Source organism: Eumetopias jubatus, unplaced genomic scaffold, assembly GCF_037043125.1.
Source record: "Eumetopias jubatus isolate StellerSeaLion01/CBP00866 unplaced genomic scaffold, mEumJub1_p1.0 scaffold_4, whole genome shotgun sequence".
Taxonomy (NCBI): domain Eukaryota; kingdom Metazoa; phylum Chordata; class Mammalia; order Carnivora; family Otariidae; genus Eumetopias; species Eumetopias jubatus.
Genome location: NW_028274810.1, coordinates 32,243,535 through 32,257,511, shown reverse-complemented (window position 1 = coordinate 32,257,511; position 13,977 = coordinate 32,243,535). Strand labels below are relative to the sequence as shown.

The 13,977-nt window shown below is 38.4% G+C and overlaps 1 protein-coding gene across 3 annotated transcripts in view; it reads left to right on the top strand.

Moving 5' to 3' along the window:
- Positions 1-13,977, top strand: part of LRRC8B (leucine rich repeat containing 8 VRAC subunit B) — a 99,487-nt gene that overhangs the window by 43,205 nt on the left and 42,305 nt on the right. For all 3 annotated transcript variants that reach the window (XM_028087658.2, XM_028087657.2, XM_028087655.2), the window contains exons 2-3: positions 3,583-3,637; positions 13,176-13,276. The gene's annotated coding sequence lies outside the window, so the exon portion shown is untranslated. The remainder of the gene's footprint in view (positions 1-3,582; positions 3,638-13,175; positions 13,277-13,977) is intronic.

Genomic DNA, 13,977 nt, shown 5'->3' with positions numbered 1-13,977 from the left:
ACACCATCCTTGTTGGGGTGAAAACTTGATACTTCCCCTGGTCTTGGCATGATTCCTGTCGCAATGTACTTTTAGCTTGTACAAAAGAATTGTGAAATCATAATTTGATAAGATATTAAGGTCATTTAGGAATGCTGTAGCATTTATCCAGCGAGCCATCACTGATTCAAAATGACTCACCGTCATTAGAATGCAGCCAGTCATGCTAAATTTGACAGCAGTTCTCCGTTCAGATTTCTGAGATGTCATGTTTGGTGGCTACATTGAAAAGTATGACTTTTTCTCCTTTCTTCCTGAAGGGTGAAAGCTTTGCCTCTGCTTCTGAATCTCTGCACCTCTCATGGGGTGATGGAAATGCCAGAGGTTCTATCCCCCCTGCTCTGCTTTCCCGCCTTCCCAGACCCATTGTGTGTGTGTACCAGTTGTGTTTATAGGTCATTCAGAGAGCCAGGCCTTCTTCCTCCATACCCTTGGTTCCTAGCTGGGTGGTAAAACCTGATCTAGTATTATTGGTTCACTCAGTAATTATTTACTAAATATTTATGGTAGTGATAGGGGCAGGATTGAGATATGGGGGTCCAAGAGATAGGCTAATAATTTGTTACCCTGGGCAGGCTGATGATTTGATGCCACTTCAGACTGTTGTCCTTTAAATATTTGTTCACAACATTTTTAAGAGGAAAAACCAAACCCTAGATAAGAGGGCAGGGGGTAGCCAAATCCCTCAAATCCCTCTCCTGCCAGTTTCTAGGATCTCAACTGACCAGAAGAAAAATAGCAGACCCCTTCTTTTTCCTTCCAACCATATTCTCTACAATCCCTGAGAATAGTTCTGGTGGATACTATTTTTGTTTCATTTAGTTAAGTTTCCAGAGATGTTTTCAGCACCCCGTGGATGTCTGTACATGGAAACTGTCGTAACATCCAGGCTTTTAATCTAGCCCTGGAAAGAGACACTGGGATAGATCCCAGAAATGTAGATAAATAAGATGCTGCCTCAGCGCTCAAAGAACTTGGGGCAATAGCTTATTATATACTATAAAACAGTGTAAGAGAACTGTTAATGTGGTAGGAACACAGATGGAGGAGCAGTGAATTCAGGCTGTGGAGGTCAAGGTGGCTTTTGGAGCTGATGCCATGGTGGGACCAACGGTGAAATGAAATGTCTCTCCTTTAAGTACATCTGGTATTCCTAGTTTGAACTTTTCAAACTGATGAAATAGGCTACTTTAACTTTATATAACCCAAAGCCTTAAACTTACAGCATTGCTCGAGGCAGGATGAGTAAGTGTGATATTGCAATGATTCTTGCCATATCTGACTTACAAAATGAGATCAAGTTACTAGGCAAAGATTCTTGATTTCTGGCTAACCCTTAAAGGGAAGGATTTTATTTAACCATCACTAAGACACAAATTCACGCCAATGGAGAGCCATTCTCAGATTCCAGAGTTTTAGAGCCGTTCTTTGCTTAACTACAAAGGAGTTTTTTTTTGTCAATCTCCCCTATCTCTACTGACCAGAAGGAAATAAGAGCATCCAGACTTCTCAATTTTCAAAGCAAAAGGCAGGGGGCCTCTTGTTTTTCTATCATAGTTGATTGTCCCCTATTGTTCTTTAATCCACAGTCACTTGAAAGTATTCCCTTGTATGTCCTTCGCTGGGAACCTTTTGAAGGGAGCTCTTCTTTGAGAAAGGGAATTCTTAGTATTATGTTTGTCATCTCCAAATCTTCCAGAATAGAATTTTTAAGATTCTCTTGGAATTGACTTTTTAAGTGAAAATGAACATGCCTTGTGTCCTGCCAGCGGGGAGAGAAAATGTTTTTGTGGGGGTAGGTAATACCAGTTTCATAACACTCATTAGCATCGCAAGCTAGAAAAGCCACTGACGCCACAGCCTGTCAGCCGCTGGGTCCGGCCGCGTTACCCTGGCAGTCGAGTCCTGGGTTTGCCTGCCTCGCGTGGACTATTTATTCTATCCTAACAAGCCTTGTCATTTAGTATTTTCACATTTTATTTTTCTAACTTGTACTTTTGTTTGCAGCTGTGGAGAAAGAAAGGTGATAACTTATGCTATCGTTTCTAAAATTAGTTTTGAGCCATTTGGTTTTAGCCTGGATAAAGAAACTGAGCTACATTTTGTTGTTTTTTTACTTGGCAGCAATGGCTTCACTCTGAGATGACAAGTTGTCGTTAGGAGGGAGCTTTCATTACGCTTATATCTTCTTAGCAAAATCTTCCTCTGGTGTAGGTAAATGTTAAGTAGAAAAGAAGAATGAGGGGCACCTGGGTGGCTTAGTCGGTTAAGTGTCTGCCTTCGGTTCAGGTCCTGATCCCTGGGTCCTGGGATCAAGTCCCGCATTGGGCTCCCTGCTCCGTGGGGAGCCTGCTTCTCCCTCTCCCTCCCCTGCTCCCCCTGCTTGTGCTCTCTCTCTCTGTGTCAGATAAATAAATAAAATATTAAAAAAAAGAAAAAGAAGACCGAAACTTGTTAGTAAAGCACGTTGAAAAGCATTCAACTCAACCCCATCAAAGAAATGCAAAATAAACAATAAGATAATTTGGGATGGAATTAGCCAAGGTTTTTTTGTTTGTTTTTATTATTTAATGATGATTCTGACATCTGGTAAGGGTACTACTCGTATACTGTTTATAGATCAGAAAATTAGTATAACCTTCTTAATAAATAATTTGTTGTTATATATCAGAGACCTTAAAATGTTTATGCCCTCTGGCCCATTACTCTCGCTTTTAGAGATCTTTGCAAAGGAAATCATATGAACAAGAGTACAGGGATGTTTACACTATTGTCAGTAATAAAAAGGGAAAATCTAAGATTCAATAGGGAAATAATTTTGTAAACTATGACATATCTATGTATGAACTATTATGCTTCCATCAAAAATGATGTTTAGAGGGGTGCCTGGCTGGCTCAGTCAGTGGAGCATGCGACTCTTGATCCGGGGGTTGTGAGCTGGGTGTGGAGATTACTTAAAAATAAAATCCTTTAAAAAAAATGTTGTTTGGAGAATCTGTAACAACATTAAGGAAGCGTATGATAAATAATAAGAGGCAAAAATATTGTGCCACTGAAGTTTAGAGTGACATAATTGTGTCAAATAGCAGGACAGCAAATAACAACAAAAAACCCTGAAAACAGCAACAATAAAAACTGGAAAGAGAAACTATCCCAAATATTCCCCCCATGTTTCCCCCTTTTTTATATAAGAAACACAAATATTTTCAATGGGTTTTTCAATTATTTATAAAATGAATGGTACCTGAGATATAATGCTTATCTCATTCTTAATTAAAAATTGAATGTTCATATTTTATGCCTTATAAATTGCTGTGGTGATGACATTAAATGTGACAGTGATTTGTGTCTCTCCCTGGGTATTAGTTGACAGCCTTTGCAGGAGATCAGAAGGTGACCTCTATAATAACACTCACTTTTTAAGTTGTATGTTTCATAAAGTTATTATAGATTTTGGAAATCTTAGAACCACGTAAGTGGATAACTTGTCTTGCAGTCCTGTGATGAGTAAAGTGTAACAACATGTTTATGATTTCTCTTTAGGAATTTTTCAAATAGAAACTAATTGCAGAGTTTCCGGTTGACCAGCATTCATAGGGTAAGATTAACATTCTGAATTGTGAACACATGGTAAAGATAATTACTATTACATTGGTAGCTTGGGGCAAATACTGAATACTTAGTATGTAAAAAGAGATTATTATTCCTACAGACCTTTTGCATAAAATCCTTTTGATATATTTAAACCAGTTAAAAAGAAAATTAAATCTGTATACATTTTGGTAAAATGGCCTCTTCCGGTCCTTTGTTGGTCTTGTATGTTGCAGAGTATATGTCTGTGTGCATTTGATATTTGTCATTTTTTTAAACCTTAAAGATCTGAGGAATATAATGTCTATGACAGACTTAGACTCCATGACTCCATGTCTATATTTTTCTGATTTTTGTTGAAGGTAGTGTTTTTTATGCAGGGAATTGGTTTGCCATGTTTCCATAAATAAACAATGGCCATGCTTTCCCAGATTACATGTCGGAAATAAACAAGCTCCATATCTGTTGCTTTGTACAAACATCATTTATCTTTTATAGTTGTGGAAGATTAATCTTAAATTAGTTCTGTGGCAGAGCTTCTGACTTTGACATGATGAGCAATTAATTTGTACACTGTATTAAGTAGCATGACTCTAGTATTGTGAATACGACACACGTCTTGAAAAGTGTGTTGCCCAGCTCTGAACATATATAATCCAGGTGAAGCAGTGGTGAGGGCATTGGGTCTGTCCTCTGTGTATTGTGAACACCCTTCTTTTACAGATGGAAGTATAGATCCTTTGACTTCTTGAGTATATCCACATATCCCTGCTGATTCATTGAATTGACTGTGAATTTTTAAAAGCTAGTATCAGGGGTGCCTGGGTGGTGCAGTCGGTTAAGCATCCAGCTCTTGGTTTTGGCTCAGGTTTTGATCTCACGGTTATGAGACAGAGCCCGGCATTGGGCCTATGCACCCCGTATTGACCTCCACACTCTGTGTGGAGTCTGCTTAAGTTTCTCTCTCTCTCTCCCTCTGCCCCTCCCCTCCTCTCTCTAAAAAATAAATTAAAAAAAAAAAAAACTAATAACAGATCAGCTGCTTCTCTACTTATGGCTCTTCAGTGGCTTTTCCATTCCTCCTGAACTATTTATTATCCAAACTCTGTATATTGGCCTGCAGGCCCTCTCATTCTTCTGCTTTCCCCAGGCTCCTAACATCCCAGCTGAGTGGCCTCCCTTCTGATCTGCACCTATTTTAAGCTTCTTGCTCCTTCTACTTGGAATGAGCTTCCCCAATATCATTGCATGTCTGACTCTGTTCAGATCTAAAGAGGCTTTCCCTAACTGCCCAATCTAAAGGAGCTCTATGTTCTTCATGGCATTTCTGATTTTATCATGTTTATATATTTGGTTTTCTCTCTTTCCTTCTTCCTCAGTAAGGTCCCTGAGAGCAAGGATCTTTCTGTCTTGCACATCTATATTTTCTGAACACTTTGACCTCCACCAGATGTGTGGTAGTTATCCTACAGACTAAAATCCTGACCTCTCTTTGAGAAGTGCTACTGGTCAGGGATGCTCCATGCATTCTCTTGGGGTATTTTCTTTGTATAGAATCAAATGTAATACTTATTAGGTTTAGCCATCATGCCACCCATTTGGCCCTTGTGACAGCATGGCATACTGATCCTTTCAACTATGCATGTCTTCTCTCTACAATAGGATTGTAAATCCCATGAAAGTAGAAACAAGGTGTCATATTGCCTCGGTATGCCTTTGTAGTCCTAGCCTCCCTAATTGAGTGTATTTAAATGTTAACTTTAGAGAAAGGTTAAGACGAGTGGCTTAACCATATTTTTAGTATTTCTAGAGTACACTGGTTTGTCCCAAAGCTAAAAAAAAAAATCTCATTTTGATTTATGTTTATAGTTTAAAAATTGTAATATAGAAATATTCTGGACTACATTTGCAAATTCATGTTTCAAAACTGTTTATTTCATTAAGAAGGCCTATTATTAATTAGGCTAGGTGGCCAGAATCAATGCTATCAACTTCCCAGTTCTTTTCAAATTAGGAAATTTGCCCATAATTCCATGCCCTAGAGAAGTAACTTAAACATCGCTACACTTTAGTTTTCTTACTTGTAGAGTTAGAGTCTAATCGCCATGGTTTCTTCCTAGATTAGATAGCCCATATAATTCTGCTCCTGTAAAAGGTAGGTCACCTATGGGAGAAGTGGGAGAAGCAAATGGAATAATGATCTCTGCTATCAGCCAGACATTTAAAAGGAGAACATGTAGATTCACAAACACAGGAACTGAGTTTGGATCTACTTGATGGTGTGCTTACTGTGGATGGTGGGAGGGCAAGTCAAGAAAACATTTTTATAAACAATGAAGATGGTGGAGAGGGTCCAAGGTTGCCTTCTGCTTACATATTCTAAGAATTATGTAGCCACTGGTAGCTTATGTGCCAGTGTTAATATTATAATGTGACTGCAACTTCCTTCATTTTAAATGTATTCTAGACAATTCAGTAGCTTACTAAATGCCTCAAAGAACTGAGAAGCCTTTTCCTAGAAAGACAGTTACCATCTGCATTAAATAAATCATGTGTTCCATAACTGTCAGAAATAAAGAAAAGTAGGGGCACCTGGGTGGCTCAGTTGGTTAAGCGACTGCCTTCGGCTCAGGTCATGATCCTGGAGTCCCGGGATCGAGTCCCGCGTCAGGCTCCCTGCTCAGTGGGGAGTCTGCTTCTCCCTCTGACCCTCCTCCCTCTCATGCTCTCTCCATCTCATTCTCTCTCTCAAATAAATAAACAGACAAAAATCTTTAAAAAAAAAAAAAGAGAAATAAGGAAAAGTAGAGCAATGTTTGTTTTTTTTTAAAGTTCAGAATAACTCAGATTATTAGTATTAATTAGGATTTCTAGAGTTATTCCTGTGCTGTTAATTGTCATATTCAGTAACTGTATTCTGGGGCTTCAGATGATTAATTTTCCTAATATTTAGAATATTATTTATGATTGTTTTGGAAACCCATTACCGCTGGATGGCTCTGGCTAAGAAACTGCTGAATGGTAGTTACACACCACTTCTCTCCTTTAGTTTCTCTGTGTTATTGACCATGATGTCATACTCTTCCCTTGCAACTGATTTCCGTTCCAGAAACACTGTGCTTCTCCTTTATCTCATTGACCCTGCTTCTCTCTCCCCCTTTGCTCTTTCTGGTCTAAGAGTTCTTCTTCATGTGATATATTATCCAGGGGAGAGATTCTGTTCTTCAATCACTGATTCTTTCTCTCAAAGAACGAATTCATTTCTATGGTAGTATCTACTACTTCAATGTTCTTGAGTTCCTACGGTGAATTAAAGATGGCTATAAATACTTTGTGATTTTTCTAGTTGGAGTCTGTTTCCCTTCCCTTTCAAAATCTGGACCAGCCCCGGTTACCTTTTTTGAACCCTCGAGTCTGGCAGAAGTTGTGTAGAGTACTTTGTAAGGCTGGACATTAAAGAGATTTGTAGCTTCTGCTATTCTGTGCTTGCAGTGTTCCTTAGAGCTTAGCCACCTTGCCGGGGGAAAGCCTAACCAGCCATGAATGTGGAGAAGTGGCAGGGCCCCTGCTCATTAGCCTAAACTGAGCTGCAAGACCAGCAGACAGCCCGAATGCCAGTCCTGTGACTGAGGCATTCTAGACCTTCCAGCCATCCCAACATTCCAGACAACAGCATGTGAAACAGATCTGCCTCATCATCCCACAGATTCATGAGAAATGACAAATGGTTGTTTTAACCACTAAGCTTTGGAATGGTTTTTTTGCATGGCAATAAAGAACTAAAACAAAAATTGGTACCCAGAAGTGAGGTGCTGCCATAAGGAAACATTTGGCATTGGCTTTGAGACCAGGGAACAATGAAGGTCTCAAGGGAAGTAAGACAACTTTAATGGTGGCTGGAAGGGCAGTGAGGAAATTGCTATTGGGGAGTATAAAACAGTACCCTTGTTGCATACTGACAGAAATACTGACCAGACTGACACCCCCAGCAACATGGAAGATGGGAAATGAACCTAATGGATTTGTGTATCTAGCTTAGGAGATTTTCCAGCAGAATATCAGAAGTGCCAGAGCGCCTGGGTGGTTCAGTTGGTTAAGCATCCAACTCTTGATCTCAGCTCAGGTCTTGATCTCAGGGTCATGAGTTCAAGCCCTGTGTTGAGCTCCATGCTGGGCATGGAGCCTACTTAAAAAAAAAAAAAAAATACTGGAAGTGCCAATTGACTTTTTTTAACCACGACCAAAGTATTGCAAGAGAGAGATGAATTAAAGAAGAGACTGTTCAGATTTTAAACAGACTTGAGAGGATATATTTCCCACCCAGAATTGTCTAGGGTTGTAAATAAAACTGTTCTTCATTCCCAGCTTTTCCACCCAGCAAAAGGTAGTCAAAGTAAGAAATGGCCTCAGGTCGAAAGATCAGATCCAGAGCACTACTGCCAGTAAAACTTAATCTCACGGTGCAAACAAACCCAGGGCCTTGCTGTAAGACCCTGTATTATGACTTCAGAAAGATGTAAGGCCATGCCTCCTGGACCTTCTCTGCTAGATAACAGGGCTTCTGAGGACCTTAAGAATGCTGTCCCACAGCCTCCTAGACCTAATTTAGATGACAAGATCCTGGACTTCAAGCCTGAACTTGATGCCATAGTCAGATGAAATTTTTAGGGGCTTGGAAGGTGAGTGTTGCTTTGCATGTAGGAGGAAGGAGTAGAAATCATTTGGGGGCAGGAAGAGCAGGGTAAGTTAAGCCGGGCTGTATATCTGTTACCAGTCCTCCCATTGAGAAGTCACGTTTCCCCTCCTCTGTCGTCTGGAATCCAGGCTGGCTGTGTGACTCCTTTGACTGATAAAATGTGGTGGACGTGACACTGTGTAACTTTGAGGGCTGGGCCATACAAGAACTGCAGTTTTCACCTTTGTGCTTGGAAGGCACCGTCTTAGAACCCAACTACAATGTGAGGACCCTCGAGGAGCCATGAGAAGTCACACTGGAAGAGCCAGCCAGCAGCCAGCTCCAGCCACCAGCCTGAAGAATGAGGGCGTTCTGGACATTCCAGCCACTCTTGCACCAGTCGATCCCATGAAGTAAATCATGAGAAATAGAACCCTATTGTTTTTTTAAGCCGTTAATATTGAGAATATGCAGAATAGCCCGAATCCTTCCCATCTACATGCAGCTTAGTGCTGGCCTCTCCCAGGAAAGGCCTATGACCTTAGCTACACCCTGCCTAACATCTGACTGTACTTCTTTCTGCACTCTGATATGCTCAATTATTTACTGTACAAATATTTGTTGCACACCATGTGCTAGGAACTGTGGAAGATACTATATAACACCATAAACTCAATATCTGAATCCATTTGACTCCTGCTTCTCCATGGACCCCTCTAGATGCTGTTGCTAGGTGGTGTTGAATTTTCATTTACAGTGAGTATTTCATTCATTGCTTTCGTTTCAAACGTGTTGCAAAATTTTCCCTCATTACTTCAGCCCACATGATTGATTCAGCTGGGCTCTGTTGTCTCTGATTCCTCCTCAAGTCCACCCTACAAACCCCTACAGCTCAGGGACTCCCTGTTCTGCTGCCTCACACACCTGGGTCTCGGGTCTCTGAAGGGCTCACGGAACAGGTGGTCGCTGTTACTGGTAGTCTGTGGAGAGGGGCAGCACTCTAGACATCTAGTGAAACTTTCAGGAAGATTTAAAAGGTTGGCACTTTCCCCAGATATTTTATTGCCAATCTGTCTTGTGAGCTTTCTCCTCCGGGGGGAGTTTTGGAGGGGGGAGAAAAAAAGTACTGGTCTAAGCTAGACGGGTTAAATTGCTTGATCAATTGTAGGAATAGGGCCTGGATTTGAGGGGTTTTTTTAAAAGCACTCCAGGTTGTTCTAATGGAAACCAAAGTTGAGAACCACTGTCTTAGATTCTCAAAAATGGTCTCTACACCAGCAGCATCAACATTAACTAGAAAGTTTGTTAGAAGTGCACATTCCTGGGGCCTATTTCAGACCTAATGAATCAGAAACTCTGAGGGTGGGACCTAGCACTTTGTGTTTTAATAAGCTCTCCAGTGATTTTTTATGAACATTAATGTTACTGAAACACTTTACTGTATAAATCTTAGTTCCCTTCTAGGAAGTCTTAAAACTACGACTAAATTTGGGAAGGATGTTTATTATTTGGAAGTCGCTATATTGACAAGATCTGAAACAATTGGTAAAGGACATAAACTGGCATACCAAGTGTCTTGCTAGTGATCATTTAAGTTCTTGAGAAATGCTGAATGATTATCATCACATCTCTGAAGAATGGCTCAAGGGGTAATTTAGTCTGAAGAAAAGGAGCAAATTAATCAAGGATACTGATGCACTGTTTCCTAGAGAGAACTCAAAGAGGTGAATTTAAACTTCAGTTGGATATATGTTAGGCCCAAGAAACATCTTTTGATGAGAAGTGGTACTAAACATTTTGAAGGGCTATAAGGCAATTTCTAAATCAATTTGAAGTGACAGTGTAGAGAAACTCCGTTTTGAATTGTTTGGTTATATCCCTGCCTGAGGTCAGAGACAGAGATCTTTGAAGTAGTGTCCAGTTCTCTGCATAGAATGACTCTAAATACCATCTGATCATCATTTGTTTGTTTTTTCACTGGTTATTTTGGAAATGCTTTCAAAGTAAAATAGGGACTAGTGGGAAGTAAAGATGCCTAACTTGAGTGTTCTTGTTTCAGTCCGAGAGTCTTTGGGGTGAGATTGTCAAATGAATTCATGTGCTTTGAAAAGCTTTTATGATTTTTTAATGAGGTTTAAAAGCTAAAGGAATGGGATTAGGATCATAAAATCCTTTACTCTTAACATGGTTTCTTTGAACTGATTTAGTAGTGCATTTGTATATTAGAAATAGAGATCTGATTTAGATTGAATCCTCATTGTTTGCAAAAATATAGTCTGGAAAAAATTTCTTAGACACACAAACAGTATTAAATTTTGTAATGACAAAGAACAGCTATGCTCTAGCTTTTGAATTAAACACTTTGATTAGAAAAATTAACATCATTTCATATATAGGAATGCTTGAGATTTTTCATACATCATTAAATCCGGATGCTATGTATTTATATGTGAAGTCTCAGTTCAGTGGCAAATGTTTGGTAGAAAAAGTTTAGCTGGGAAGGTAGATTATATAGTATGTTACAGGGGACATGGTAGAAAACTGTATATTTGCATCCTTGTTTTTCAAAAGATTAAAATAGAACCCAGTTACAATGCAGTTGTTGGGAATAGTTGATGTCTTAGTCTGTTCAGGCTGCTTTAACAAGTTACTACAGACTGGGTGACTTAAATAGCAGACATTTATTTCTCACAGTGCCTGGAGGCTGGGTAGTTCAAGATCAAGGCATGGGCAGATTCTAATGAGAGCTCACTTCCTAGTTTATAGACAGCCACCTTCTTGCTGTATCCTCACCTGGTGGAAGAGGCAAGTGAGCCCTCTGGAATCCCTTTTATAAGGGTACTAATACCATTCATGAGGGCTCCAACTTCATGATCTGAGGCTCCACCTCCTAGCAGTATCATATTGGGAGTTAGGATTTCAACATATCTGTTTTAGGGGGACAAAGTATTTAGTCTACTGCAGTTGGGAAAAAGAAATATTCAGCTTTTTCTTTAGCCTTTGAAAGAACTGAGTGGCATAGTTAATTGGATTTAAATGAGACAGCATGGTCTGCCGTGGACAAGGTTTGAAATTTGAGTCAGAGGACGTAGGTTCTAATTGGAACTATTTCTTGACAGTTTTGTCACCTTGGACAGGCTAACTCCTTTGGGCCTGCTTTATTTTCCATGTTTTAAAATATGAAGAATAATAATATTTAACGGCTTATTATATGAAACAAATTAATATAAATGAAAGTGCTTTGAAAGTAGGAAAACAGATATCAGCTTATAAATAGTACATTTTTATTTGCTCTCTTATTGACAAGGAATTCCTCAATGGAAAATTAAATTAGGTGATTGGAGGGAAAGTTCATAATTCTTAAAAAGGTAAACAAGAAAAGTTCTTTGCAAATCATTTTCAGTTAGTATAAATATGGTAAACCTATAGTGAGCTGTGATTCTCTTAACAGGTTAGTTATAATAGTTTCTCCTATTATTATTTTAAAATATTACTATAGTTGGTGGTTTGTGACTCTCTTCTTTCATAGAAATACTGTGTTTAAAGTAGAAAATGTGTTTGCAATATTTAAAAGAAAATGTGTTGTACAAGAGGTATCAGGATGGGTGAGTAGCAATCTGGAGTTATACAATAAATTCTTTCCTGATACATTATAGATGCAATGCAATGGAAGAATATGTAAAATGTTTCACACCTCACATATCTTTATCATACTTGCTGCACATAAGTGCAGTTGCGTATCATATGTTAGAAGACTTCTAAAAATGAATTGTGATTGAGAAACTCATATTCTAGTGGTGCTATCTAAGTATGAATTAGTACACAGCTGGATTGTCATACACACTAACTGTGTTTTCTGGCCTACAAAATAATTTGGTACTGGATAGTAGTTATCAAGCAGGCTTTATTGCACATGGTTTGGTAAATCCAAAGTAAATTTCAGACATGCCCAACTTTTTGATCTTTGAAAATGACAAGGTCACAAGAGAATTACTAAAAATATCTTAAATACAATTTGGGGTTGGTACGCTGAGCTGGATTTCAAGTACTTAATAAACCAAAAAAGGATTGTATCTTCAGGGCAAATATATAAACATTCCCAGCAACTTTTCAGAGGCACCATAGGCACTAAAAAAATACAATTTCCATACCAACTTAAAATTTTTGTATATTTTAGAATGGTCCCATATTTCAAACTGATCGATATATATGCAGTTTAAATTATTACAAGTGATTGTTTGAATTAGATGCTAAGAATAGCACTTAATTAATCTCCAAGTTAAAAAAAAAAGCTAATAGAAAGTGTAGCTACATTTAATAATATCATAATTTCAGAGAACTTCAGCCATATTTCTGAGCTGTGTCTTCAAAAGTTATTAACTTGTGACTATTTCTATTGAAATCAGTAGGCTAAATTTGAAGACCACTGAGTCTTCTTATTTGGAGAGATGTGTGGCTTTAAATTAGGATGCAGAAATTACATGATTTGACAGGCCATCTGATAAATGCAAATAAGACCAACTGTATATGAGGACTGAATGAGAGAAATTAACATATGTAGGCTGCTTGGAAAAGCTAAATGTTCATCTAAGTGTTGTAAATATGGCATTTTTAAATATATTAACATCTAGGTTTCTATAGAAACTTCTCTGTAATTTAAGGGAGTTCAGGGGCTGAGTATGATCTCATACATGGGTGGGGTCCTGTATTTATAGCTTTGCCAAAATGTCCTCCAGTGTGAAAAGTAAACTGATCTATGAAAATCTATTTGCTGTATCGTGTCTTATGACAGAGAGGGTCTCTGAAGACAGTATCTCCTTTTTTGTTTGAAATACTGCAGCTATTATAAGATATCTATGCTTTCTCATAGAATGAAGACAAACACAGAGATGGTGTGTCTAAGAAATTTCAAAAGGTGTCGGCCTCCTGATTGAAGCACAGTCAACTTATTGGATTCATTTTTTTCATCCAGTAAGTATAAATATTTAAAGTACATTATTTTGGTCAATGTTGAGTTGTGTTCTTTGTTGAATAAATATTCGCTCTTTGTCAAATACCCTTCATGGTTGGGGCCATTTGTGTTTACATTCTTCTGCAATTTCAGTTGTATGTCTTAAATGAATTTAACTCTCAGGACCTTTAAGAGGACAAATACAGCCATAAACTATGAGCTGGCAGAGCCCTTAGAGATGATCTGGCTCATTCTCTTTATCCATTAAAAGATGATGCTACTGTGATTTTTTTTTCTTACCAGATATGTTATTAGATCCAAATATTTCCTTTTATTTGTCTTACTCTGTGCCACCTTATAGGTGGTCTGGATTTTACTAATTAGCTATTTTTTAAACAATTGATGTATCTAAGGTTGAACATTACATAAATCATTGCTGTAAGGAGCACTGTCTGAATACTTTTTAATATGAAAAAATGCAAAATCTGTTTTCTCTGAAGGCAAAAATAATTTAATAATAGAGTATACCCTTAATCGTTTATCCTATTAGTACTTTGCCATCAAAACAGTAATCATGAGAGAGAGTCCCCGTAGTAGCATGTTCTAACTGGGTTTTTCTTCCCTATCCCCTTTTAAGCCACTACTGTTGTTTTGTCAGCTTTTAAATACTCTGAGTTGGACGTGAACTTAAGTTAGAAATCAGGAGCTTGAGGGGAGAGGA